At 43.8% G+C, this 25,014-nt stretch overlaps 1 long non-coding RNA gene across 1 annotated transcript in view; it reads right to left on the bottom strand.

Moving 5' to 3' along the window:
* LOC115098026 overlaps positions 1-25,014 on the bottom strand; it is an 81,467-nt gene that overhangs the window by 28,442 nt on the left and 28,011 nt on the right. The window contains exon 2 of the long non-coding RNA XR_003858393.1: positions 16,038-16,115. This is a non-coding gene — a long non-coding RNA (uncharacterized LOC115098026). The remainder of the gene's footprint in view (positions 1-16,037; positions 16,116-25,014) is intronic.

Here is a 25,014-nt window from a genome sequence, read left to right as displayed (position 1 = left end):
AATGGCCTGCTCTCTGCCCCCTTTGAGATTTGTAGAGGTGTTAGACAAGGGTGTCCTCTCTCTCCCTTGCTTTATATTCTATCCTTAGATCCTCTTTTAAGAGTCATAAATGAAAGTGAGGAGATAAAGGGTCTATGGGTGGGCAACAATACAGTGTTTAAGATTGCAGCCTTTGCTGATGATGTGCTTATTTTTGTGGTTGACCCAGTTCCTTCTTTGATGCATGTACTAGCCTTACAAGCCCACTTTGGTACATTTTCTGGTTTAAAAATTAATACAGATAAATCTGAAGCTATAGACGTCACTGGTCAGGTACACACGAGTTGGCCTGGGGTATTCCCACTACGGTGGGTTACCTCCACGATGCGATATCTGGGTATTCAAATTCCGATAGACATAGCCAATCTTTATACCGCTAATTTCACCCCACTGTTAACCGGGACAAAACGGAGATTGCAGGACTGGGTAAACCTACCGTTAACTATATCTGGGAGAATACAGCTTTTCAAAATGATAGAACTGCCAAAATGGCTTTATGTCATGCAGATGCTACCTGCTTGGATCCATAAACAGCACATAGTGGAACTTCATGCAGTACTACGGAGATTCATATGGCACAATAAGAAAGCAAGGATTGGTCTGGCCACGGTAATGCGCCCTGTCGCCGATGGTGGACTGACTTGTCCCAACATACACCGCTACAATGTAGCCCACCTGCTTTGCCATATCCGAGACTGGCTAGGACCAACAGCAGCCTTAGCACCAAGAGAACTACTCAGAGATTGGTGTAAGCCATTAGAACTGGGAAACTTGTTAGTGGCCCCGAGCTCATAGCTCCCTGCCCATGTCCGCACTTTTCCATATTTTATAGCTTGCGTTTGGCGTGGAAACGAATCTGCTTATGCTACTATTGTGGGACTACCCACCTTTTCTCCTAGTTGGGAGAACTCCGCGTTTACTCATTGGAGGGACTCAGGTCTTCTTCATGTTTCTCAATTGCTGGACTCTTCGGGAAACCAAATGTGCTCCTTTACGGACCTGCAAGCGACCTTTGGGATCTCACACAGGAGTCTCATTGCTTATCTTCAAATTAGACATTTTCTGCAGACCTGGGAAGGCCACCCAACAACGGTCTTTGATCAAGAACGTCTAAACAAGTTCTTCTCGCCCAGACAACAACAGGTAACTTCTATGGTAAAACTTTTGATCCCGCTGGAAACTTCGGATAAGCTCCTGAAATTAGCGAATATATGGACTCAGGACTTGGCGAGTCTGATATCGGTATCTAAAATGGCAGGCTGCTTTAAAGCCATTGCACACAGTGTGGAAAACGTGCAGCTGCGAGAAACGCACTATAAATTGTTACACAGAATCTATATTGCTCCAAATGTGGCCTTTAAATGGAAACTGACGACTTCCGCGTCCTGTTTGAAATGTGCGGCAGAGGATGCCAATCTTCACCATAACTTTTGGGACTGTGCTGTCATCCAACGGTTTTGGATCAAAGTTTTGGGCTACCTAGAACGCCTTTTGGCTCAGAGCTTGCCCATGGATCCTAAATTATGCCTTTTATACCTTATCAGAGAAGCTGCACCAGAGATCCACCGCCAAACACAGCGTACCTTCTTGACCAAAGCTCTTCTGTTAGCTAACCAAACGATTCTAACACAGTGGCTTCTCAAGGAACCTCCGACACTCATTCAATGGAGACTGAAACTACATAAACTTGTCATCTATGAACAGCTCTCAGCGAAAACATCCTCTTCAGCCAAACGATATGACATATTTCTAGACGTCTGGAAACCTTATCTACTTTCGCTCAACCCTCGGGCCCAAAGTAAAATTCTGGACCTAACAGGGTAGTTACTACATTTGTCATCCCTGTTTCAGATTTGATATCCTTGCAGGTCTCATATGGACTGTGATCCAATGCCTACCTCCTTGACCGCTGACTTTCCTTAGTCTGCCTACTCAACTTCTGACTATGGGGCCACTGCTGATGCCTTTGGGACAGCCTGAATGGCACAACTCGTAAACTTCCTGATGGAAAAGAGATCATGCACTATGGTTCCTGATCCTGGCACCTATATGCTATGGAAGTTTCATAGATCATTACTGACTATTCATACCTCATATTACTATAATGCAAGTAAGCCTCTATAGGAGTATCATCCTATTGGCCGATGGACCAGCGCTGGGGGGGGGGAGGGAGGGGTAAATAAATAAATAAATGAGAGAACACACACCGACTATAAGGTACATTGTTTACTTATAATGCAGAGGCTTGATGGGGACATGATATGTTACTGTTACAATTCAAATGTTATCACATGAGGTTTCCTTCCCTGATCATTTTGTTTAAATGCTCTTTTTCCATATATGATTCACTCTACTCTGCCTTATCCTGTTACAATTTTTGCTTGTTGTATGGAAATTCAGAAATAAATATTAAAAAAAACCAAAAAAAACCCCCCTCTAAATATCATAAGAACATAAGAAAATGCCATACTGGGTCAGACCAAGGGTCCATCAAGCCCAGCATCCTGTTTCCAACAGTGGCCAATCCCAGGCCATAAGAACCTGGCAAGTACCCAAAAACTAAGTCTATTCCATGTTACCATGCTAATGGCAGTGGCTATTCTCTAAGTGAACTTAATAGCAGGTAATGGACTTCTCCTCCAAGAACTTATCCAATCCTTTTTTAAACACAGCTATACTAACTGCACTAAACACATCCTCTGGCAACAAATTCCAGAGTTTAATTGTGCGTTGAGTAAAAAAGAACTTTCTCCGATTAGTTTTAAATGTGCCCCATGCTAACTTCATGGAGTGCCCCCTAGTCTTTCTACTATCCGAAAGAGTAAATAACCGATTCACATCTACCCATTCTAGACCTCTCATGATTTTAAACACCTCTATCATATCCCCCCTCAGTCGTCTCTTCTCCAAGCTGAAAAGTCCTAACCTCTTTAGTCTTTTCTCATAGGGGAGTTGTTCCATTCCCCTTATCATTTTGGTAGCCCTTCTCTGTACCTTCTCCATCGCAATTATATCTTTTTTGAGATGCGGCGACCAGAATTGTACACAGTATTCAAGGTGGATGCGATACAGAGCGATACAGAGGCATTATGACATTTTCCGTTTTATTCACCATTCCCTTTCTAATAATTCCCAACATTCTGTTTGCTTTTTTGACTGCCGCAGCACACTGTACCGACGATTTCAATGTGTTATCCACTATGACACCTAGATCTCTTTCTTGGGTTGTAGCACCTAATATGGAACCCAACATTGTGTAATTATAGCATGGGTTATTTTTCCCTATATGCATCACCTTGCACTTATCCACATTATATTTCATCTGCCATTTGGATGCCCAATTTTCCAGTCTCACAAGGTCTTCCTGCAATTTATCACAATCTGCTTGTGATTTAACTACTCTGAACAATTTTGTGTCATCTGCAAATTTGATTATCTCACTCGTCGTATTTCTTTCCAGATCATTTATAAATATATTGAAAAGTAAGGGTCCCAATACAGATCCCTGAGGCACTCCACTGTCCACTCCCTTCCACTGAGAAAATTGCCCATTTAATCCTACTCTCTGTTTCCTGTCTTTTAGCCAGTTTGCAATCCACGAAAGGACATCGCCACCTATCCCATGACTTTTTACTTTTCCTAGAAGCCTCTCATGAGGAACTTTGTCAAACGTCTCTCATGAGGAACTTTGTCAAACGCCTTCTGAAAATCCAAGAACACGATATCTACCAGTTCACCTTTATCCACATGTTTATTAACTCCTTCAAAAAAGTGAAGCAGATTTGTGAGGCAAGACTTGCCCTGGGTAAAGCCATGCTGACTTTGTTCCATTAAACCATGTCTTTCTATATGTTCTGTGATTTTGATGTTTAGAACACTTTCCACTATTTTTCCTGGCACTGAAGTCAGGCTAACCGGTCTGTAGTTTCCCGGATCACCCCTAGAGCCCTTCTTAAATATTGGGGTTACATTTGCTATCCTCCAGCCTTCAGGTACAATGGATGATTTTAATGATAAGTTACACATTTTTACTAATAGGTCTGAAATTTCATTTTTGAGTTCCTTCAGAACTCTGGGGTGTATACCATCCGGTCCAGGTGATTTACTACTCTTCAGTTTGTCAATCAGGCCTACCACATCTTCTAGGTTCACCATGATTTGATTCAGTCCATCTGAATCATTACCCATGAAAACCTTCTCCATTACGGGTACCTCCCCAACATCCTCTTCAGTAAACACCGAAGCAAAGAAATCATTTAATCTTTCCGCGATGGCCTTATCTTCTCTAAGTGCCCCTTTAACCCCTCGATCATCTAACGGTCCAACTGATTCCCTCACAGGCTTTCTGCTTCGGATATATTTAAAAAAGTTTTTACTGTGAGTTTTTGCCTCTACAGCCAACTTCTTTTCAAATTCTCTCTTAGCCTGTCTTATCAATGTCTTACATTTAACTTGCCAATGTTTACGCTTTATCCTATTTTCTTCTGTTGGATCCTTCTTCCAATTTTTGAATGAAGATCTTTTGGCTAAAATAGCTTCTTTCACCTCCCCTTTTAACCATGCTGGTAATCGTTTTGCCTTCTTTCCACCTTTCTTAATGTGTGGAATACATCTGGACTGTGCTTCTAGAATGGTATTTTTTAACAATGACCACGCCTCTTGGACATTTTTTAGTTTTGTAGCTGCTCCTTTCAGTTTTTTTCTAACAATTTTTCTCATTTTATCAAAGTTTCCCTTTTGAAAGTTTATCACGAGAGCCTTGGATTTGCACACTGTTCCTTTTCCAGTCATTAAATCAAATTTGATCATATTATGATCACTATTGCCAAGCGGCCCCACCACCGTTACCTCTCTCACCAAGTCCTGTGCTCCACTGAGAATTAGATCTAAAATTGCTCCCTCTCTCGTCGGTTCCTGAACCAATTGCTCCATAAAGCTATCATTTATTCCATCCAGGAATGTTATCTCTCTAGCGTGACCCGATGATACATTTACCCAGCCTATATTGGGGTAATTGAAGTCTCCCATTATTACCGCACTACCAATTTGGTTAGCTTCCCTAACTTCTCTTAGCATTTCACTGTCCGTCTCACCATCTTGACCAGGTGGACAGTAGTATACCCCTATCACTATAGTCTTCCCCAACACACAAGGGATTTCTACCCATAAAGATTCAATTTTGTTTTTAGTCTCATGCAGGATGTTTATCCTGTTGGACTCTATGCCATCCCGGACATAAAGCGCCACACCTCCTCAAGTGCTCCTCTCTGTCATTGCGATATAATTTGTACCCTGGTATAGCACTGTCCCATTGGTTATCCTCTTTCCACCATATCTCTGAGATGCCAATTAAGTCTATGTCATCATTTACTGCTATACATTCTAATTCTCCCTTCTTACTTCTTAGACTTCTGGCATTAGCATACAAACATTTCAAAGTTTGTTTTTTGTTTGTATTTTCATTCTGCTTTTTAATTGATAGGGATAAGTTAGAATTTTTTAGCTCAGGTGAGTTTTTAGTTACAGGCACTTGGACTACTTTTCTAATTATTGGAACCTCACTGTTGGGATGCCCTAATTCTAATGCATCATTAGTATCCTTTAAAGATACCTCTCTCCGAACCATGCGCTGCTGAGCGACTGTCGGCTTTCCCCTTTGTTCTAGTTTAAAAGCTGCTCTATCTCCTTTTTAAAGGTTAGCGCCAGCAGTCTGGTTCCACCTTGGTTAAGGTGGAGCCCATCCCTTTGGAAGAGACTCCCCCTTCCCCAAAAGGTTCCCCAGTTCCTGACAAAACTGAATCCCTCTTTCTTGCACCATCGTATCATCCACGCATTGAGACTCCGGAGCTCTGCCTGCCTCTGGTGACCTGCGCGTGGAACAGGGAGCATTTCAGAGAATGCTACCCTGGAGGTTCTGGATTTAATCTTTCTACCTAACAGCCTAAATTTGGCTTCCAGAACCTCCCTCCCACATTTTCCTATGTCGTTGGTGCCCACATGTACCACGACAGCTGGCTCCTCCCCAGCACTGTCTAAAATCCTATCTAGGTGACGCGTCTGCATAGACTCTGTATAAAGATCCAAGTTTGAGAGAAGATGAAAAAGAGGTGCAATGTAGATATTAAATAGGGCAGCAGAGAGTGCTGAACCTTGTCATGACTGAGAACCAGGAAGATTGTGAAGGATAGTGGTGTAGTTGATGCAGCCGCGAGGGCAGACTCCCGAGGTCTATGCCGGCAGCTGGCGAACGCAGTCTGAACTTCACATTTATCAGCCGCCTCCCCCACAAATTGAACCCTTGGTTTCTGATGGCTAGCAGGATTTAAGAGGGTCCCTAGGTTGATGAAGATAAAAAGTCTGAGAGCACACTGGAGTCAGGGCAGGCAGCAGACTAACAGAGTCAGAGACAAGCCAAAGTTGGGGCAGGCAGCTAGCAAGAGTGGTCAGGTCCAGGCAAAGGTGGCAGGTAGTCATAATCAAATCCAGGTAAGGTGTCAGATCCAGGAGGCAGGCAATTGTGGTCAGGTTCAAGCAAGAGGTGATGAACCAGAGAGTCAGGTCAAGGGCAGATGAGACACACTGAAGACACTTGACAAGACAAATAATAGAAGATGAGGCTGGACAAGGTAGACTAGACAAGATAAAATTGGGAGGTGAGGCAAAGCTAAATGAGGCAAGGCTAGAAGAGGCAAGGCTAGATGAGGCAAGGCTGGGAGGCTGTCATGGTTTTGTTTGCCATGCAACCTCACTGTGCCCTATTTCTGCCTACTATGGCAAATCCCCACCAGCAGAGGCCTCCAGGGAGCTCTACTCCTAGTTACCTGAGCCATCTCCTCACTGGCCAGCTGATTCAGCCTGTTGTTGGGCCTCTGCTTCACCATGGGTTCTCGGTGAGCTTAACCTCCAGCCTTGCTAAGCTCCTCCTTGTTGCTCATACCATACCCAAGCTCCAGACCTATTTAACCCTGCCTTGCCAAACCCAAGATGCCTCTTCATGGAGTCACCCTTGGCTCTCTCTCACCTGGCCAGTCTAATACCTTGCCTTGTGGAGTCATCCTTGGTTCTCTGTCCTGGCCAGTCTAGTCTTATACCTTGCCTTCTTGTTCCTTGCTTCTTGCCTTGTGGGCTATTTAGGTCTTACCTTCCCTTGTGGCCTCCAAGCCGGCCTTCTTGTTCCTTGCCTTGGGGGTTTACTCTAGGCCTTACCTTGCATTGTGGCCTCTGGGCCTGCTCTATGCTTGTATCCTGATTTGTGGCCTATCCAGGCCTCTTTGTACCCATGGGCCTTTGGGTCTACAGCCTAGTGGCCTTCAGATATCCTGCCTTGCTACCTTTGGGCTTCTATGTTGGCTTATCAAGTCCTTGTCCGGTCCTGTTCTGTCTCTGAATGGTCTTGCCGTGCCCAGCCCAGTCCTATTCATGGTATTTACTCCCTATCTTGTCAGTACCTTGTCTTGCCACAGCCAGTATCTAGTTTCTGACCTCTATCCTGCCTTGCCTGTGACTCTCCCAGTCCATGCTCAGTACCTTTGCTTGTTCCTGTTTGTGTTTATTTCCAGTCCCAGCTCAGTATAGTGCTCTAATAACTGCTCCAGTCTGTCTAAGCCTTGCTTCATCCAGTCTGTCCAAGTCTTGCCTTGTCCAGCATTGATTGAGCCTGCTCCACCCTGCCTGCGCTCATCATGTTGTACTACTGCAGCAAAGACCTACTGGCACCTAGAACCCAAGGCCTCACTCAACCTGTTTGGGAGGGGGCTGGCTAGGCAGAAGACAAGTAATTGTTCAATCCAATGTCCTGCCTTACAGTTCTTCACAGCTCTTGGGGTGGTGTACCCAGCTCCTAGGAATCATGGCAGAGGCAAGGCAAGGCACAGGAAAACAGGAAACAGGAGCACAAGGCAACACACACTGGAAGGCAGGAGACTTGTTGCTGAGGCGAGGTGGTACTACAGGGACTCTTGTTTAAATGGGCCAGTCGGCCTGACATCATTGGAGGGAGCTGCTCAGCGTTTCCTACCATGGGGCTTTTATTATGTGCACGCCTAAGGAAAGGCCATTGCTTGGCAACATCAGCGGCAGTCAGTGGCGTGCGATAGTGCCATTCCTCCAAGACAGGAGGTCCTCAGCAGCGTGAGTTAGCGATGGGGGTGAGTGCAGCAGCTTGCAGGGCTCTCCTGCAAGCTGCCAAATGTAACAAAGATGAGTCTAGCTATCCTGATTTGATAATCGATCCGAGCAATAAGATTTAATCCAAGATAGAACAGTGCCTGAGAATCCAAAGTTAGAGAGACAGGTGAAGAAGATGTCTTGATTCTTCACAGTGTCAAAAGTAGACCTAATATCAAGCAGAATTAAACGATAGGATGTACTGGAATCGAAACCTCTATGGATAATATCAGTCCTGGATAGGAGCAGTGTTTCGGTGTTATGGTTTTTCCTAATTCTGAACTGGTATTGGTCCATAACTGAATGATCGCCAAGAAACTGAGTAAGTTGTTTAAGGACTGCTGACTTGATATCTTAGCTAAGAACAGTAAAGAAGAAACTGGACGGTAAGTCTGAAAGTCAGTGGAATTGGCCGAGGCTTTTTCATGATTGGATTCATGGATGCCCTCCTTAATTCTGATGGAAGACTGCCAGTGGAGAATGATGAGTTCACAATTTTGCATAATTATGTTGGGGTCCATATTCTGCCTCTGAGTGGCTAGTAAAGTTAGCCAGATACACCTATTCAGATAACTTCACCAGGATATTCAGTGGTGCAGCAGCGCCGCTGAATATACCTGGATTTCTTAAAGTTAGCCGGATAGGTATATCTGGCTAACTGTAGATCAGCCCTACAGTTATCCAGTTAACCTAACTGGCTAACTCTGCTCCTCCCAGGAACACCTATTGCCCGCCCCAGAATGCCTCAACTTAACCAGCTATATTCTAGCCAAATAACTCTTTATCTGGCTAGAATATAGCCAGTTAAGATTTTTAAAATAGCAGCTTAGCCATTTAGATGGATAAACTTTTAGTTATCCATCTAATCTAATTGACTTTGAATATCTATCCTGTTATGTATTCGTGGGAAATGACTTAACAGATCGGTGAAACATGGGTTCAATGGGCAGTTTGTTGAATTTAGTGAGGAAATTGTCTGTAGTAATCCTGGTTTTAAAATAATATCAAATTCTGGGGCGGCAGGTGCTGTAGATGATAGAAAGTTGGCACACAGTGTTATGGGAGATTTGATGACCTTCAGAGTGAGGAAACTCACCCAAAGATGAGATTTGTGCAATGTTCTCTCAACCTAGCTTGATGGACTCTCTACCTGGGTAACATCAAGCTAGGTTGAGAGAACAATGCACAAATCTCATCTTTGGGTGAGTTTCCTCACTCCGAATATCATCAAATCCTCACAAGAGAGCACTGTTCTGTTCGTATGTCTCACTCTGAATGTCAAAGTGGCCCCTAACCCCTACATTCCTACCTAAATCTCACCTCGAGTAACAATGTGGGCCTCATATAGAGGTATAAATACGTACCTAGTATGAGGTCTCTCTTATATGAGGGCCCTCGTAGCTAGGATGGCTCTCCAGCAGCTTAAATACTAAAAACGCTATTTGCAAAAACATAGCAAAGCACGATAAAGCCATATCGCACAGCCTAATGCAATTGAAAAAGGTGTAGTTAAAATCCGTGTTACAGCCATGCAATATGGCTTTGCAAAATTGTGAAGCCAGCCCACTTGGCCACAAATCCTACCCCAAACTCCTCTCCTTTTTCTTATTTGTATCACACCATACGTTAAGGCGTTTTCGCATGCATTAAGCACCTTTAACGCATGCGAAAATGCCTTAACGTATGTGAAAACTCCATATAGCACATTGATCAATGACCCCCTAAATTTGTACCTGAGGCAATGGAGGGTAAAGTGACCTAACTACTGAGAAAAGTCCTTCATAGATAAAAATATAACATTGTAACCTAGTAATGACAGCAGAAAAGGACCAAACGGTCCATCCAGTCTGTCCAGCAAGCTTGTACCGTGCCATATAGGTCACCCCTAAGTTTCTCTTAAGGATAGTCTGTGCAGTTATCCTAATCCTTATGATAAAGGTAGTAATATTTACAAGCAACTGTCAAACCAATAAAAAATTACTGCTAGCAACATTTTTACTGGGTGAGGAGCTTTCCTGACAATTCAGGCAATGCTGACTTGCTTTGCTTTTGAACTTGACCATAGAAGCATGTGAGGGAGTGTATAGGAAACTTCCTCGGTCTACCCTTAAAGGACCAGGGACAGATATCCCATCCGGTCCTCCTTAAGATAGACAATCCTGGGTAAAAGGAGAGGCCCTTCCCCAGAGCATAAGACTGGAGGCCCTAGAAGAGTTACCTGGGCCCCCGGGGGCTGACGACTTCCCAGCATGTGTGGAGACCAGATAGGTCTCAAGGTTGGTTAAAGATTATCCTTTGCATAAAGACTTCCCTGTTTGAAAGACTGTGTTTTGCCTGAGACTAAGGTAAACTGCTATAGGGTTTTGCTTTCTGTTTGACTACTGTTTTGAAAGATACCTGAAGTAAAGGTGCTGCCATTTTTGTTAATCTCACTGTAAATAAAGAGTCTACGTATGGTTTCCTCTGGCTATACCCAAGTCTCTTGTCGCTCAAGTTATCACATATGGTGGTAGCAGAGGGATTTCTTGCCTAAAATGTGAAGCACAGACAATCAGCAGCTGCAGAGCAGAAGAAAAAAAAAGAAAAAACCCTCCTTTTCAGGGTTTTTTTCCTCTTTTCCTGGAGCCTCCCTGTTCCAACCCAGCTTGTGCACAGGTCAAGGAGGCTATCCCCACCTGGTTAGTCAGGGGTCAAGAAGTCAGTAAGGGCCGGAGAGGCCAGCAGGATTTTTTTGTTTTTTTGCTCTCCCATATTCCTGGAGATATACATTGTCGGCTGGATTTTCAAAGTTTACACGCGTGGCGGGCCAATTTTCATAGGGCCTGGCCACACACGTAAACCCCTGGGACGCTTGTAAGTTCTGGGGCTAGCCAAAGGGGCGGTCCTGGGGGCGGGGCGGCATGGTCTAGGGGCAGGGCTAGAGGCCATTTGCCGCTGTTCCAGCGCGCAACTTGCTCCTGCTCGGAAGCAGGAGCAAAAGGTACGATAAGGAATTTGGGGGCATTTAGAATAGGGATAGGGGGAGGGCAGGATAGGGAAGGGGAAGGGGAAGGGAGGTTAGGCTAGGGGCTTGGGAAGTTCCCTCCCAGTCCGCTCCTTAATTGGAGCGGACTGGGAGGGAACTGAGGAAGGCCCCGATGTGTCACTGAGCGAATTTGTGAAAGTTGTTCCCCCTTTGCGTGTGCCGACCCGGCATGTTATAAAATCATGCATCCATGTGTGCACGCCTGGTGTGATCATTGGTTGAGACTGTCCAAATTTCAAGTCTCTTTTGACTCAGCCTATGGCAAGTTTGTTCAGTCACAACCCTGAAGTGTTGGAGTTCCCAGAGCTCTTTCCATTGGAGGACCCTGATCTTTTACACAAAAACTCTAAGTCTCCTAAGTCCCAGAGGCAACACCAGCAGGCCAAATACACCTATGCTGCTACCTTAAAGACTGATGAAGATGAGAGGTCGGAGTCGGAGGGAGAACAACCACCCACCCAGTATGTCTTACCAGGTCCCTGGAAGTGGGAATGGGGTGATCTGGGGAAAGTTAGGTGAGCTCAGAGGGAGAATGAATCCTTCAAGTTGGCCTGTGAGAACATACAAACAGGTGGATGGGAAGGTAGCCCTGGGGGCTCAGAGGGCAGCCCCTGTTACTCACTATTTTGTGATAAAAGAGGATTTCTTGTACAATAACAAAGGGAAGTGTGGAAGGGGAGGTGATAGAACTACTCTTGGTTGCCAAACCCTATTGTCAACAGATCATCTTTTTTTTTTTTGGGGGGTGGGGGGGTGTTACCTGGGAGAGGAAAAGACTTGTGAAAAGATACAGACACAATTCTATTGGCTAGGCCTTCATAAGCAGGTCCAGTGGTATTGCCAGTCCTATCCTACCTGCCAACTCACAAAGCCTGCTGGGGTACAGGCAGAAACTCTCATACCAATGCCTATCATCGAGACACCCTTTGAAAGAGTGGGCATGGACCTGGTGGGGTCACTAGAGAGAATGACCCAAGGAAACAAATATATCCTCATCATACTGGACTATGCTACCAGGTATCTGGAGGCAGTGCCCTGACAGAATATGAAGACTGCCCTAATGGAGGTGTTCTCATGACTTGGGCTATCCAAGGAGATCCTGACAAATCATGAAACAACTCTGCACCTTGCTTAAAGTAAAGACCCTCCAGACCTCAGTGTATCACCTAGAGACGGATGGCCTGGTCGAGTACTTCAATCAGGCATTCAAATAGATGTTAAGAATATTTGTGAATGAAGATGGGAAGAACTGCAATCTACTACTACCCTACGTACTGTTCGCAATCCGTGAGGTATCACAAAGCTCAATAGAGTTTTCCCCATTTGAGTTACTATATGGAAGGAGACCAAGTGGAATCTGGATATAGCTTATGAGACCTGGGAAAAAGAAGTGAATCTCGGGCAGAACATAGTGGACTATGTGCTCAGAGTACAAGATCATTTAAAGAAGGCTGGCAAAGTGGCTCACCTATGTCTGGAGAAGGCTCAGAGTTCTCAAGCTCAAGCTTATAATCGCCCCACAGTCCAGCGAGTATTCCAACCAGGGGACTAGGTCCTTGACCTTCTTCCATCATCAGAAAGCAAACCTTTAGCCCATTGGCAAGAACCTTATGAAGTCCTGGAGAAAACAGGGCCCATGGACTACAAGATAGTTCCGCCAGATAAGCGAAAGAAGACCCAAATCTACCACATAAACCTCCTGAAGAAATGGGTGCCACAGACTGTGGCATGGTTCAGAGAGGAGAATTTGGCCCAGAGAATGGGCTAAAACTGGACCAAGCCCACGTACCCTTTGGAGAAGAGCTGTCCACTATACAGACAACTGATTTGAAGCAACTGCTAGAGAACAACAAGGAGATCTTCTCGAACCTTCCTGGTCATATCCAGCTGGTAGAAAATGATATTATTACACCTCCTGGAGTGGTGCTAAGCCAGAGACCTTATCATATCTCCGAGTCCAGGTGCCACATCATCGAGGCCGAAGTGAAGGAGATGCTCCAGCTCGGTGTAATTGATGAATCCAACAGTGACTGGTCCTCACCCATTGTATTGTTGCTGAAGCCAGATGGCAGCATCAGGTTCTGTATAGATTTCAAAACGGTCAACAAGGTGTCGAAACTAGATGCCTATCCAATACCACAAGTGGATGAACTGATTGAGCATCTGGGGTTGTCCCAGTTCATCTCTACCCTCCATCTTACCAAGGGATACTGGCAGGTACCTCTTACACCTTCGGTGAAAGAGAAGACAACATTATCAATGCCTGCTGGGCTGTTCCAGTTCACGGAATTCCAGGGGGGCCTTCATGGCGCTCTCACCACATTTCAACTGTTGGTCGACCTCCTGCTTCGCTCACATTAAGGGTATGCCGCCGCCTATTTAGATGACCTCGATCTACAGCCATGACTGGAAGACTCATCTTAGCCAATTCCAGGGTGTATTAACCAGTCTGAAGAAAGAAGGGCTGACAGTTAATCCCAAGAAGTGCTTGCAAGGTGGGCAAGAGGTCCAGTACCTTGGGTATACCCTGGGGAAGGGCAAGGTCATCCACAGACCAGAAAGACTGAGGCGATCACCCAGGTGCCAATCCCCCAAATGAAGGCAACAGTGAGAGCATTTTTAGGATTTATGGGATATTATAGGAGGTTTATCCCTAACTATTCAGAGAAGGCGGAGCCTCTCACAAGGCTACTGGTAAAGAAAGCATCGGAGAAGATCCAGTGATTGGAGGAAGTGGAGAAGGCCTTCAGAGCTCTGAAGGAGGCAATATGCTCTGAACTGGTCCTGATCAGCCCAGACTTCACCAAACCCTTCATAGTGCAAACTGATGCCTGAGGTCAGCTTGGAGGCCATCTTGGCCCAGAAGGATGGCCAAAAACATCCTGTGGCAATCATAAGCCGAAAGCTAATACCACATGAAAAACTGTACTCAACTGTTGAGAAGGAAGCCTTGGCGGTCAAATGGGCCTTAGAGGCCTTGCACTACTATCTGCTGGGGCAGATGTTTATGCTCATAACTGACCATCTACTGCTCTTATGTTCAATACAAACAAGGAATCCGATGCAAGAGTTATGTGGTGGTTCCTGGCCCTGCAGCATTTCAACTACAAGATCTGTCACAGGGCAGGTAAAGAGAATGCAAATGTAGATTTCCTTTCAAGAAAGGTGTCCCTTACACAGGCAAGCGCTCATCCCAGCAAGGTTGAACTGAAGGGGAGGATACGTGAGGGAGTGTATAGGAAACTCCCTCAGTCTACCTTTAAGGACCGGGCACAGATATCCCACATGGTCCTCCTTAAGAAATAGACATGCAGGGAATCCTGGGTAATGGGAGGAGCCCTTCCCCAGAGCATAAGACCATAGGCCCTAGAGGGGTTAGACGGACCTTGAGGAGCTGATGGGAGTCCTAGCTCATGTGCAGACCAGATACGTCTCAAGGTTGGTTAAAGATTTTCCCTTGCGTAAAGATTTCCCTATTTGAAAGACTGTGTTTTTCCTGAGACTATGGTGAACTGCCACAAAGTTTTGCTTTCTATTTGCACTGATGTTTTGAAAGATACCTGAAATAAAGGTGCTGCCATTTTTGTTAATCTCACTGAGGCCGATGCAATACTGTATGCAGAGGCTAGCTACAGTTTAACATGCAACTAGACGCGTGCAATATAGGGATTAACGAGTTCAAAATGTGTGTCCAAATCACCGTCTAGCTAATAGCGCTTATCACATGTAAATTCCATGTAGATGAGGCTATTAGCTAATCCCTGTGATGGACAAAATTTCCTGCACAGTCACTGCACCCAGTGCAATGCGGCAAATTTTATGTCAGCTCGGGGCTGGCGTAAAGGTATGCCACGTTCAAGGGCACATTGAAAAAAAAGAAAAACCCTGCTTTCTGTGATTCTGCCTAATAGTATCAAAGCAATACTAAGGAAGAATCAAATAAAGCAGATTTAGTTAAAAAAATTAAAACTTAAAAAAAAAAATTCTGGATGCCCAATAGACACACATAAGATACACGGTCCAGGCCGTGTACCTTGTGCGTGTCTATGCCAGAAGTGGGAAAAAACGGACGCACGTAGATTGAGTGTCTGTTTCCCAACCCGCTTGACAGCCACCTCTTCTGTGTGCCTGATGCCAAGGAGGTGCTAGGGACACACACATTTTCCCTAGCGCCTCCTTTTTTGCGGGACTCCTAATTTAAATATTGGATTATGTGCCCAGGAGAGGTGGCTGGGCGTGCATTAGGAAAATGGGTGTTCAAAAGTGAGCGCCTGTTTTCTGCACACATATATTGCATTGGCCCCACTGTAAATAAAATGCACTGAAGCACAGCCAGAGTCTACATGTGGTTTCCTCTGGCTATATATACCCAAGCCTCTTGTTGCTCGAGTTACCACAAAGCAGTCCTGTGCTTTTTCCCTTTTGTCTGCATATCAGTACCCCAGACCATAAAAGTTGGGGCCTGTGTTGGTTACCATCTGAATCCAATTCCCCTGTCCTCCCCTTTTTTTCCTAACCCTTGTAGAGTTAGTCCCAAATATAAACAATTCGGGAATAACTCTTATAAGGGTAAGGAAAAAAAGTAAAATCTTCCCCTGGCTGCAACTATCTCCAAATATTTAGTACTCCTATCATAATAATTTAACCCCCCTCTGACTTTCCTGAAGTTTAGGTAGTTTTGGAGGTTGGCAATCATTTTCACTGAAGTAACCCCCATGAATTAGTGTGTAATTAGGTTAACCAAAAAGCTTAACTATCAATTGAGAAAAGAAATCTGGGGAGTAGATATTAGGAGCATATACATTACCCATTAAGATATATTTATCTCTTTCTGCTTGGCACACTGAATGATGTTATCTACCTTCCTCATCCCTTCTCATTTTATCTAAAACAAAAGGGAGATCTTTGTGAATTAGAGTTGCTACTCCTCTTTACCTACGGGAATATGATGCATTGCCACAAATACCCACCCAATCTCTTTTCAATTTCAAGTGTTACTCATCAGATAAATGTATTTCCTGTAAATATGCAATATTTACTTTATCTTTTTTCAGAAGTATAAGTATTTTTGTATGTTTCATCAGAGAATGCATTCCACTTACATTTAACCCCTTTCAGGACGAGAAAACACAATACAATAGGCTCACCGACGAATACATTCGGGGTGGATCGGAAAGGAGTTAAAGTAGCAATCTTGATATCAGGTATTATCAAAATGACACTGTTGGACATGAAACATGATCCAGATTAAAAGTACTAATAATCCCTGCACCCACCAGCCTAGGCACAAGCAATCCTCACAGAATATATGCCTCAGTAGAATCTCAGCCTCCATCCCCATCACTGCCCATCTTGGTACTTGGTTATGTCTCCATTTCCCCTAATTTCCCCTCTCATTGCTACCCCACCCACATACCACTTACACTCCGTCATACTCCCAGCCATCCAACAAACACCCAAAATCATAATCCCAACCCAAGCCCCATTTGCTCCAAGGGTCCACAATTCCTCTGCTGCAATGTACTACTCATCTTCTTAGTTTCAGCAAGGAGAATGGGCCCATGGTGAATCCTCCTACCTGAAAGAAACAACCTAAGCAGATACATAAAAGTTTCTCCCTTAGATTTAAACAGTAACCCAAAAAGTAGTAAACATATGTACAGCTTGGTAAAAAATGAGCAGATTAGATCCTCTCCATGGAAGACAAAAATTAGCAGAAATTATATATTATTATTAGAACAAAGCAAAGTCTGATGCTTCAATAAGCAGCAGCGATTCCACAGAGAATAAAAAGAACAAAAAATACCCCTGACTTCTCAACTAAGGTTTCAAGGAGTCAGTCTCCAATGGACCGGTCCATTTTTTTTTTTTTTTTGCCAATGAAAATCAGTACTAGATGCCAACCTAACTGAGGGTCTAAAACAAAAACTGCTGATTAACAAAATATGAGGGGGGACAAACAAAATAAATAAATAAAATAAAAGTCTTCAACATTTATTCACATACTAAAGAAAGAGACTATGAATTATTTCTGGAAAGTACAGTGTAGTCTCCAAACAAGACCATAACCCAAGCTTCATATCACCGAAAAAGTAAGATATAAAGGAATGAGAGACAAAGCAAAATATTCCATAGCTTAACAATATATGTGTAAGGAAGGGTATACTTTAATTGGCCCCGAAACCCTGAACTGTTTAGCTTCTGGTAAATGGTACATACACATTTTTATGTGATTGTGATACAGAATTAATAATAAAGTTTTGTTACCTCTCTTATGTATATGTGATATTATAGCGTTGTGGAGAGGATAGGTAAACGTCACCCAATGTGTATACCTTACCAGTCCATCTTAAGACATACCCCAGCAAGGAATCCTGATCCTAAGGGGTTTCCTTTCGAAGGGGGATAACAAGCCAGGCTCTGGAGGGAAGATAAGGCCCCATGAGAGGAGCAAGAAACTCAGGATATGCTAAGACTACATAACATCTGATTTTGCTGTGAGTTTCTTTGCAAGATTGCTGAGGTAAACAGATCTGTTTTGCTTGTTTTTCTTTGTGTATATAATAAGTTTTGTAAAGAGGCAGTCTGAGTCCAGTCACTTTGTCCTGTGGCAAATTCCCAAGCCATGGGCTGCTCCCAGGGCATCAAAGAGGTTAGCATGCCTTCCTCGGAGTTCGCTGTCACAAGCCAGTCATCTAGGTAAAGGAAGATTCCGATGCCCTGACGCCATAGATGTGCTGCTACTACAGCCAAAAACACTTGGTGAAGACTCTCTGTGCTGCTGAGAGGCTGTTCACACGAGGATCTTTGTCCCTACGCACATTAACTCTGAATGTTTTTCCCAGCTTGTTCAGAAATCTGAAGTAAGAAAGATCTTCTGGTGGAGATAAGTGTTCTGGAGGGTCTGGAAGGGGATCAGAAGAGATTTTAGTCAACCCATCTTCTGAGCCTAGAAGAGTGGGAACACTGATCCAGGATCCCACTGATGAAGAAGGTGACTGAGGAGAGGTCCTTAGTCCACCTGGTGGACATCCTCTGACTGGCTGGACTCCACTGCAAGCAAATGTTTTGGACTAGAACAAACTCAAAGGGGTTCTGATGGAATAGCCACCCAAATCGGGGATACTTGGACTACTTCTCATAGAAGTAGATCTGATATCCTGAAAAGGAGAGGTTGGAAGATACTCTCCTTATCCTTTACCACCACAGAGGTAAAGAATTCTTTCATCAGCTCCACTATCTGGTCAAGGGGCTGACATGCCATTTGACCTAGAGAGGATGATGGAACATCCTCTTCTGATACCAAAATGGAATTCTGTACATTTTCTGGGTTCTGTAAAATTTGAATTGGAGGCTGACTGCATGTGAGAGCTACCAGAGAACAAATGGGATCTTGAATCTCCAGTCATAGTTCTTGTTCCAATAATTTTGTTGGTGGTGGGGGCAATTGGTGGGGATAGGGATATTATATCCCCTTCTGCCCCTGTCAAAATTCTGTGCAGGTTCAACTTCTTCTCTCCTCTGAATTCACAATAGTTACTTTTTAGAAATTTAATCCTTGATTAGATCATTGGAGGACTCAAAATAGAGATACTGCGATGCTAAGGTATATGATAAAAGGGGAACAATTTAAATATGAACAAACAGATTTATGGTTTACATTGATTATACAGGCATTTGTAAAATAGTGTTTTCAGAGGGTTCTTGGTCCTGTCTTGATATTTTGTAATTATTTTACAAATTGGTCGAGAAACGAGTATAAATCTGCATTGCCAAATCTTAAAATGTACTGGCACACAGCACGAGCGGTCTATGGCTGGCTGGTGGACAGAGTCACAGTCTAGACTCTAGTTTTCCTCAGCACAACCTTATTCTTCAGACATCAAACATAATTCAAAACTGCTTACCTTGCAGAATATCAGTAGATCAGTTATGTTATAAGGAGCTGCCTTCTCCTTGGGACCTATCTTGCTCTCCTCTGAACCTAGCTTTATTCCTGCTCAGAGGAGACACCCTGTACTCATAATGCCCTGTGTTAAGGTGGACTGGATCCAGACTGCTGGGGCTGATCTATTAGGGTGTTCTGAGGGTTTCTATAGGGCCACAGTACTTATATTTCCATATGTATACCTCTTTTTATTCCAAAAAATTTCATAAAGAATTAAAAAAATCTTCTGTGCAGGCTGGCATATAGCTGCTTTGAAAGCACTGCAGTATGATGCATTGAAAATGGAGTAATCTATCCTGATGGTAAAGGTGTTGAGGACCGATGTATTTCACTTTCCGAGGCTTGCTGCGTCAAGGATTTGTGCATTAAGGCCTGTGTCTTTAACAGTGTCAAAGACACAGGCCTTAATGCATAAATCTCTGTCAAATGACTTTGACAGTGTGTTAGACTTTTGCATTAACAGCGCTGGGGCCTTGTGCTTTGATGGTGGTGGGGCCTTGTACGTTGATGTTGTTGATGTGCTATGCATTGCTGGTGTCGATGCGCTGTGTGTTGACCATACCGATAAGCAGTGCATCGGCAGCATCAGTGCAACAGAGACTTGGTGAGGTCAGTATTCAGCACTACTTAGCTGGATAAGAAGACACTTATCTGGCTAAGTGGTAGTGGCTGAATATCTGGCTACAATCAGCGGTCACCACTTAGCCAGATAAGTAGTATGTGGGTGGATCGGGGAGAAGCTACTTATCCAGTTAACTTAGCTAGATTTCTGATATTTGGACTTATACGGTTAAGTTAACAGAGTAAGTTAGACTTGCTCAATAGCAGGTCTAAAGTTAGCCGGATAAGACTTATCCAGTTAACTAGCTGTGCTGCTGAATATCCCTTCTAAATTAGCTGGATAATTCTTAACTGGCTAACTTACTTATCCAGATAGGTTTGAAATTCTATTCTAGAAGAGTGGCGCTTCTTCGACACATGCTTCTTACTTGATCCCAAGGATTTGACCTGTTCTGTTAATGGGGAGGAGGACTGACTGCAGCTTCTGAGAGACTTACTCAGTCCCTCCATTTTCCAGGCTCCCAATCTTTGGGTATGTGAGGACATCCATTCACAATGGTAATAGCTGTGGTCTGGTTCCAGAGAGTACTAGCAGAGTTCATGTCCATTGATGATGGGCATTCTCCTCCCACAAATACAGTCCTTGAATCCATTTACTAAGAATTTCTTCTTACCAGATATGGTGAGGACAAAAAAGGTCTTAATTTTCCTCTTCTGTTTTTTGGTTGCAGTTAAAAATGCTTTTTGGGGGCTGCTGAGGCAGCGAAGCAACTTTAAAGAAAATGTTTATAGATTTTCATAGAAAAAACAGAGTTTCACATCCATGTAGGTGCTCAGACAAAAAAACTGAGGGGGCTAATGAGGCAACACCGAGCTGGAATTCCCACACATGCTCAGTAGAGCAAAAGCTCTACTAGCTAAGAGAGAGGTCCTTTTGATGCCACTGGATGGCATCACCCACATATAACGGCTAATTTAGCCCTGATTACTGATGAAAAAAATAATTTTGAAAATTGTCCTTTCTATTCTTTCTTTGGATATTGCAGCGGCATAATTTGGACTTTGAATTCTTTACTTCATTTTCTGTTTTTCCATTTGCTGAATCTGACAGGTGTTCCAAAATGCTATTGCTTTTGGAATCACATGATTCTTAATGAGCTGCAGCTGCAACAGTGCCTATATGTGGGAGTATGGGCACAAGACATAAGATGCCTGAGGGGAGCAGGCAGGCTATTCTGGGGTAGTGATTGTGAGTAGAAACAGGGCAGTGGCTATGAACAGGGCATCAGGTAATAAGTTTTCAGGGGCAGCAGCTGTGAGCAGAAGGGAACAAGGCAGCAAGTGATCCTCTGTTCTGGGGCAATGTCTGTGAGCAGGACAGCAAGTGATCTGCTGTTCAGGAGCAGCAACTAGAACAGTAGGAAGTGGCACAGTAGTTGATCAGTTTTCAGGGGGCAGGAGAAAAGAGCAGGACATCAGACTATCAGCTGTTCTTAGGCAGAACCAGTGTGAATAGTAGTTTAGTTTAGTTTATTGTTGTTTATATACCGATGTATCAGACGAACCATCACACCGGTTTACAAAGATTACAATATTACAAGAAAATACAATAATTCATAAAATAGTAACAGCTAAAAACTACGCAGGGTAAGAAAATAAATTAGCTGTTAAAACGAATGAAATAAAACTCATAAAACCTAGTCAACATAAGAGCATAATAAAGCATTAAATACAAAATATGTAATAAAACGATCATCAAACCAAAAACTAGTAAAAAATGTTGGTAGCCTTTGCGATAGTCAGTAGATTTAAATGAACACGCTGTTTTCTACTCATTTGTTGGAGCTGTATGGTACTGGTACCATACAGCTCCAATTCACTGAGAGACAGGCAATGCCTGACTGAAGCAGGCAATCAGCTGTTCTTGGGTAGTGGACTACTAGTCTCTCTTCTTTCTTGGGTCCTCCTGATAGCTAAGTTTCTATACAGATACCTCTGGAGTAGCCCTAAAACAAAATTGACTAAACTAATGCTTCTCAACAAGTGATATCCTTCTATGTGGATTCTTGTCTTTGCAGGGTGGTGACGGCACATCCTTTCCCAATCGTCCAGTTTCTCCACCACAAGGATCTTCCACTGATGAGATATCTGCAGGGAGCAGTTTGGATATACTGAAGCAGATTGAGTCCGAGCTGGCCATGACCCTCTCAGAAGTGAGGAGCCTAAAGGCTCTGCTGTCCCCTTCCTGCCCTGCTCGTATTGACAAAGTCCAGGAAGATCTTACTGACCACAGAACCAAAAGAATTATACTTTGGGACCTGTCAGATGAAGAGTTTCAGTAGACTACTTTTAATGTAGATGTGTATATTCTTTTTCTTATGAAAAAACTGAGTGCTTTATTCTGTGTAATAAAGTATTTAAAACAAAAAACATTTTTGTTTGTTTCTTTCTGAACAGAGATTCCCAAAAGGTAATGAGCTTCTTTAAATATAAAACCCACACTTGTCCATCTCAAAATTCAGACAAAACCTGCACATGGCAGATAATCAACTTCTTAATACTTAACCTTACCAGGATATTGGGCCAGCCAGATGGCTCAGTGATAATGCTGTGAAATACCATGCAGAAATACCAATTTGCTCCTTGAATTAGGTCTTCCACTCTCCAAGTCAACCAGGACTGGGGATGCTGCATAGGCAGTGGGAAGGGAGTCATGGGTGTTGCATAACATAGTAACATAATAAATGATGGCAGATAAAGACCAAAAAGGCCCATCCAGGTGGAACGGCTCGTGGAATGGCCCTGCCAGCTTCCTCACTTACCCCTGCTGCTGCGCCACTTCAACGTGGCAGGACACTGCCATGACCCCAGTTTCTGATTGTCCTTCCTTAGGTGTGCGAGTGCCCCTGACAGCCAATTTATTAAAGGGCCGTGGTGGGAAAGTCATCAGGGTGCCTCCTGATGATATCATGCAGCCTTCTGTAAGGGCGCCTCAGACTGCTAGTCTTCATCTCAGCAATGGGCATTGCTGCATTCCTTGCAAAGCGTGTTGCGAACATGCCTGTTCCTTGTTCAGTCTTCCAGCCTTACCTCATCCACCCTTGCTTTGCCTCTTCTTCCAGCCTTGCCTCATCTTGTCACCCATTCCAACCTCATCCAGCCTGTCTTCCTTGTTCCCAACATCAGTGTCTCCTGTGTGTCCACAGTTCCCTTGGCTTGCTGCTCTGGATCTGACATCTTGCCTAGACCTGACTACGTTTGCCTGCCACCTAGATTTTGACTTCTAGCCTGGACCTGACCATGATTGCCTGTTGCCTGGATCTTGACCTCTTGCTTGTTTATTTATTTATTTATAACTTTTTTTAATATACCGAGATTCAATTAACAAGATTAATTATCACTTCGGTTTACATTACAACCAGCAAAAAATAACAGAGACAAAGTCTTGTTTTACAATGAACAGGGTAGAAGTAACCTGGATTAAAACAATGAACAGGGTAGAAGTAACCTGGATAAACATAAGATGGGTGAAGCAAGTATAGAGAATTGGGTCTGTATAACTTGGGCGAAAAGCAGGGAAATTAAATAGGGGAGGACTATGAAGGCCTCAAGCTGGATAGTGTACTCATGATGCGGATAAGAACCAAGGCTGAAGTGAGTAGTTATGGGAAGGCTTGTTCGAATAACAAAGTCTTAAGTCTCTTCTTAAAGGTGATTGGACATCGTTCCAGCAGGGAGCAGGTTCCATTGCTTGGGGCCCGAGGCGGATATAGCTCTCTTGCTGAGGGAGGTCGTGATGGAGGGTGCTTGAAGAGTGCCTCTCTGGGCCAGTCTAATTGGACGGACCGAGGTGTGGAGTTGCAAAGGTATTGTAAGATCCAGAGGAGTAATGTTGTGTATGGCTTTGTGAGTGACTGTTAAAAGTTTATGAAGGATTCTAAACTTAATTGGTAGCCAATGTAGGTTCTTTAAAATTGGAGTTATATGGTCCCTCTTGTTGGATTTTGTGAGGATCCTGGCCGTAGCATTCTGTAGTAGCTGGAGAGGTTTGAGTGAAATATCAGGCAGGCCGTGAAGGAGTGAATTACAATAGTCAATTTTGGAGAATATGATGGCTTGTAAGACTGACCTAAAATCATGGAAATGGAGGAGGGGTCTTAGGCGTTTTAGAACTTGGAGTTTAAAATAACATTCCTTTACTATGTTGTTGATGAAGCCTGTGAAGGTCATTTGGCTGTCTATGATTACCCCGAGGTTTCTTACCTTGGGTGAGAAAGTAGGGGACATTGACTGTTGAACGTTATTTAGTGGTACGCTGCCATCTTGTGTGATTAGGATGTATTCTGTTTTGTCAGTGTTGAGTAGCAAATTAAGCTTTGAGAGGAGGTTGTTGATGTGGATGAGGCAAGCATTCCAATAGAGAAGGGTTTTTTGCAGCGAGTCGGTGATCGGTATCAGGATTTGGACATCGTCTGCATAAAGGTAATATGTAAGTTTCAGATCGGAGAGTAGATTGCAAAGGGGGGAGAAGATAGATATTGAATAGTGTTGGGGATAAAGATGAACCTTGAGGAACTCCTAGGGAAGAGGTGAAAGGGGGGGATTCTTTGCTGTTAATCTTGACTTTGTATTGCCTATTTTGAAGGAAGGACTTGAACCAGTTTAGTGCGGTATTTTTGATTCCAATCTCCGCTAGCCTGTCCTTGAGACACTGATGGTTCACTGTGTCGAATGCAGCCGATAAATCTAGGAGGATGAGAAGACAGGGCCGTTTCTTTTCCAGGTTCATGAGGATGATATCTGACAGAGAAATAAGGAGAGATTCTGTATTTCTAGCTTTACGAAATCCTAGTTGGGCTGGAGAGAGGATATTGTTATTGTCCAGAAACTCGGAGAGTTGTTTGTTGACAATTCTTTCTAGGATCTTGGCGATGATAGGAAGGTTTGCAATAGGACGAAAGTTTGCTGGGTTGTCGGTGGAGAGGTTATTTTTTTTTAGAAGGGGTTTGAAGATAGCCAGTTTAAGAGGGTCGGGGACATGACCTTGTGCTAAGGAGGCATTGATAAGCGAGATGGGCTTAGAAACTTCTGTGGCGCTTGAGATGAGAAGATTGGCAGGAATCGCATCGAAAGGGTGGGAGGCTGGTTTTAGTTTCCTCAGTAGTGATTCTATTTCTAGTGAGGAAGTTGATTCGAATTCCTCCAGGAATGCTGTAAGAGGCAATGAGGCTTTGAAAGGTTGATTAGTCATAGAGATGAGAGGGGGTGCCGTGAG

Source organism: Rhinatrema bivittatum, chromosome 8 (genome assembly GCF_901001135.1).
Source record: "Rhinatrema bivittatum chromosome 8, aRhiBiv1.1, whole genome shotgun sequence".
Classification (NCBI taxonomy): Eukaryota; Metazoa; Chordata; class Amphibia; order Gymnophiona; family Rhinatrematidae; genus Rhinatrema; species Rhinatrema bivittatum.
The sequence above is the reverse complement of the archived record's forward strand: the minus strand, read 5'-3'. Positions and strand labels throughout refer to the sequence as shown.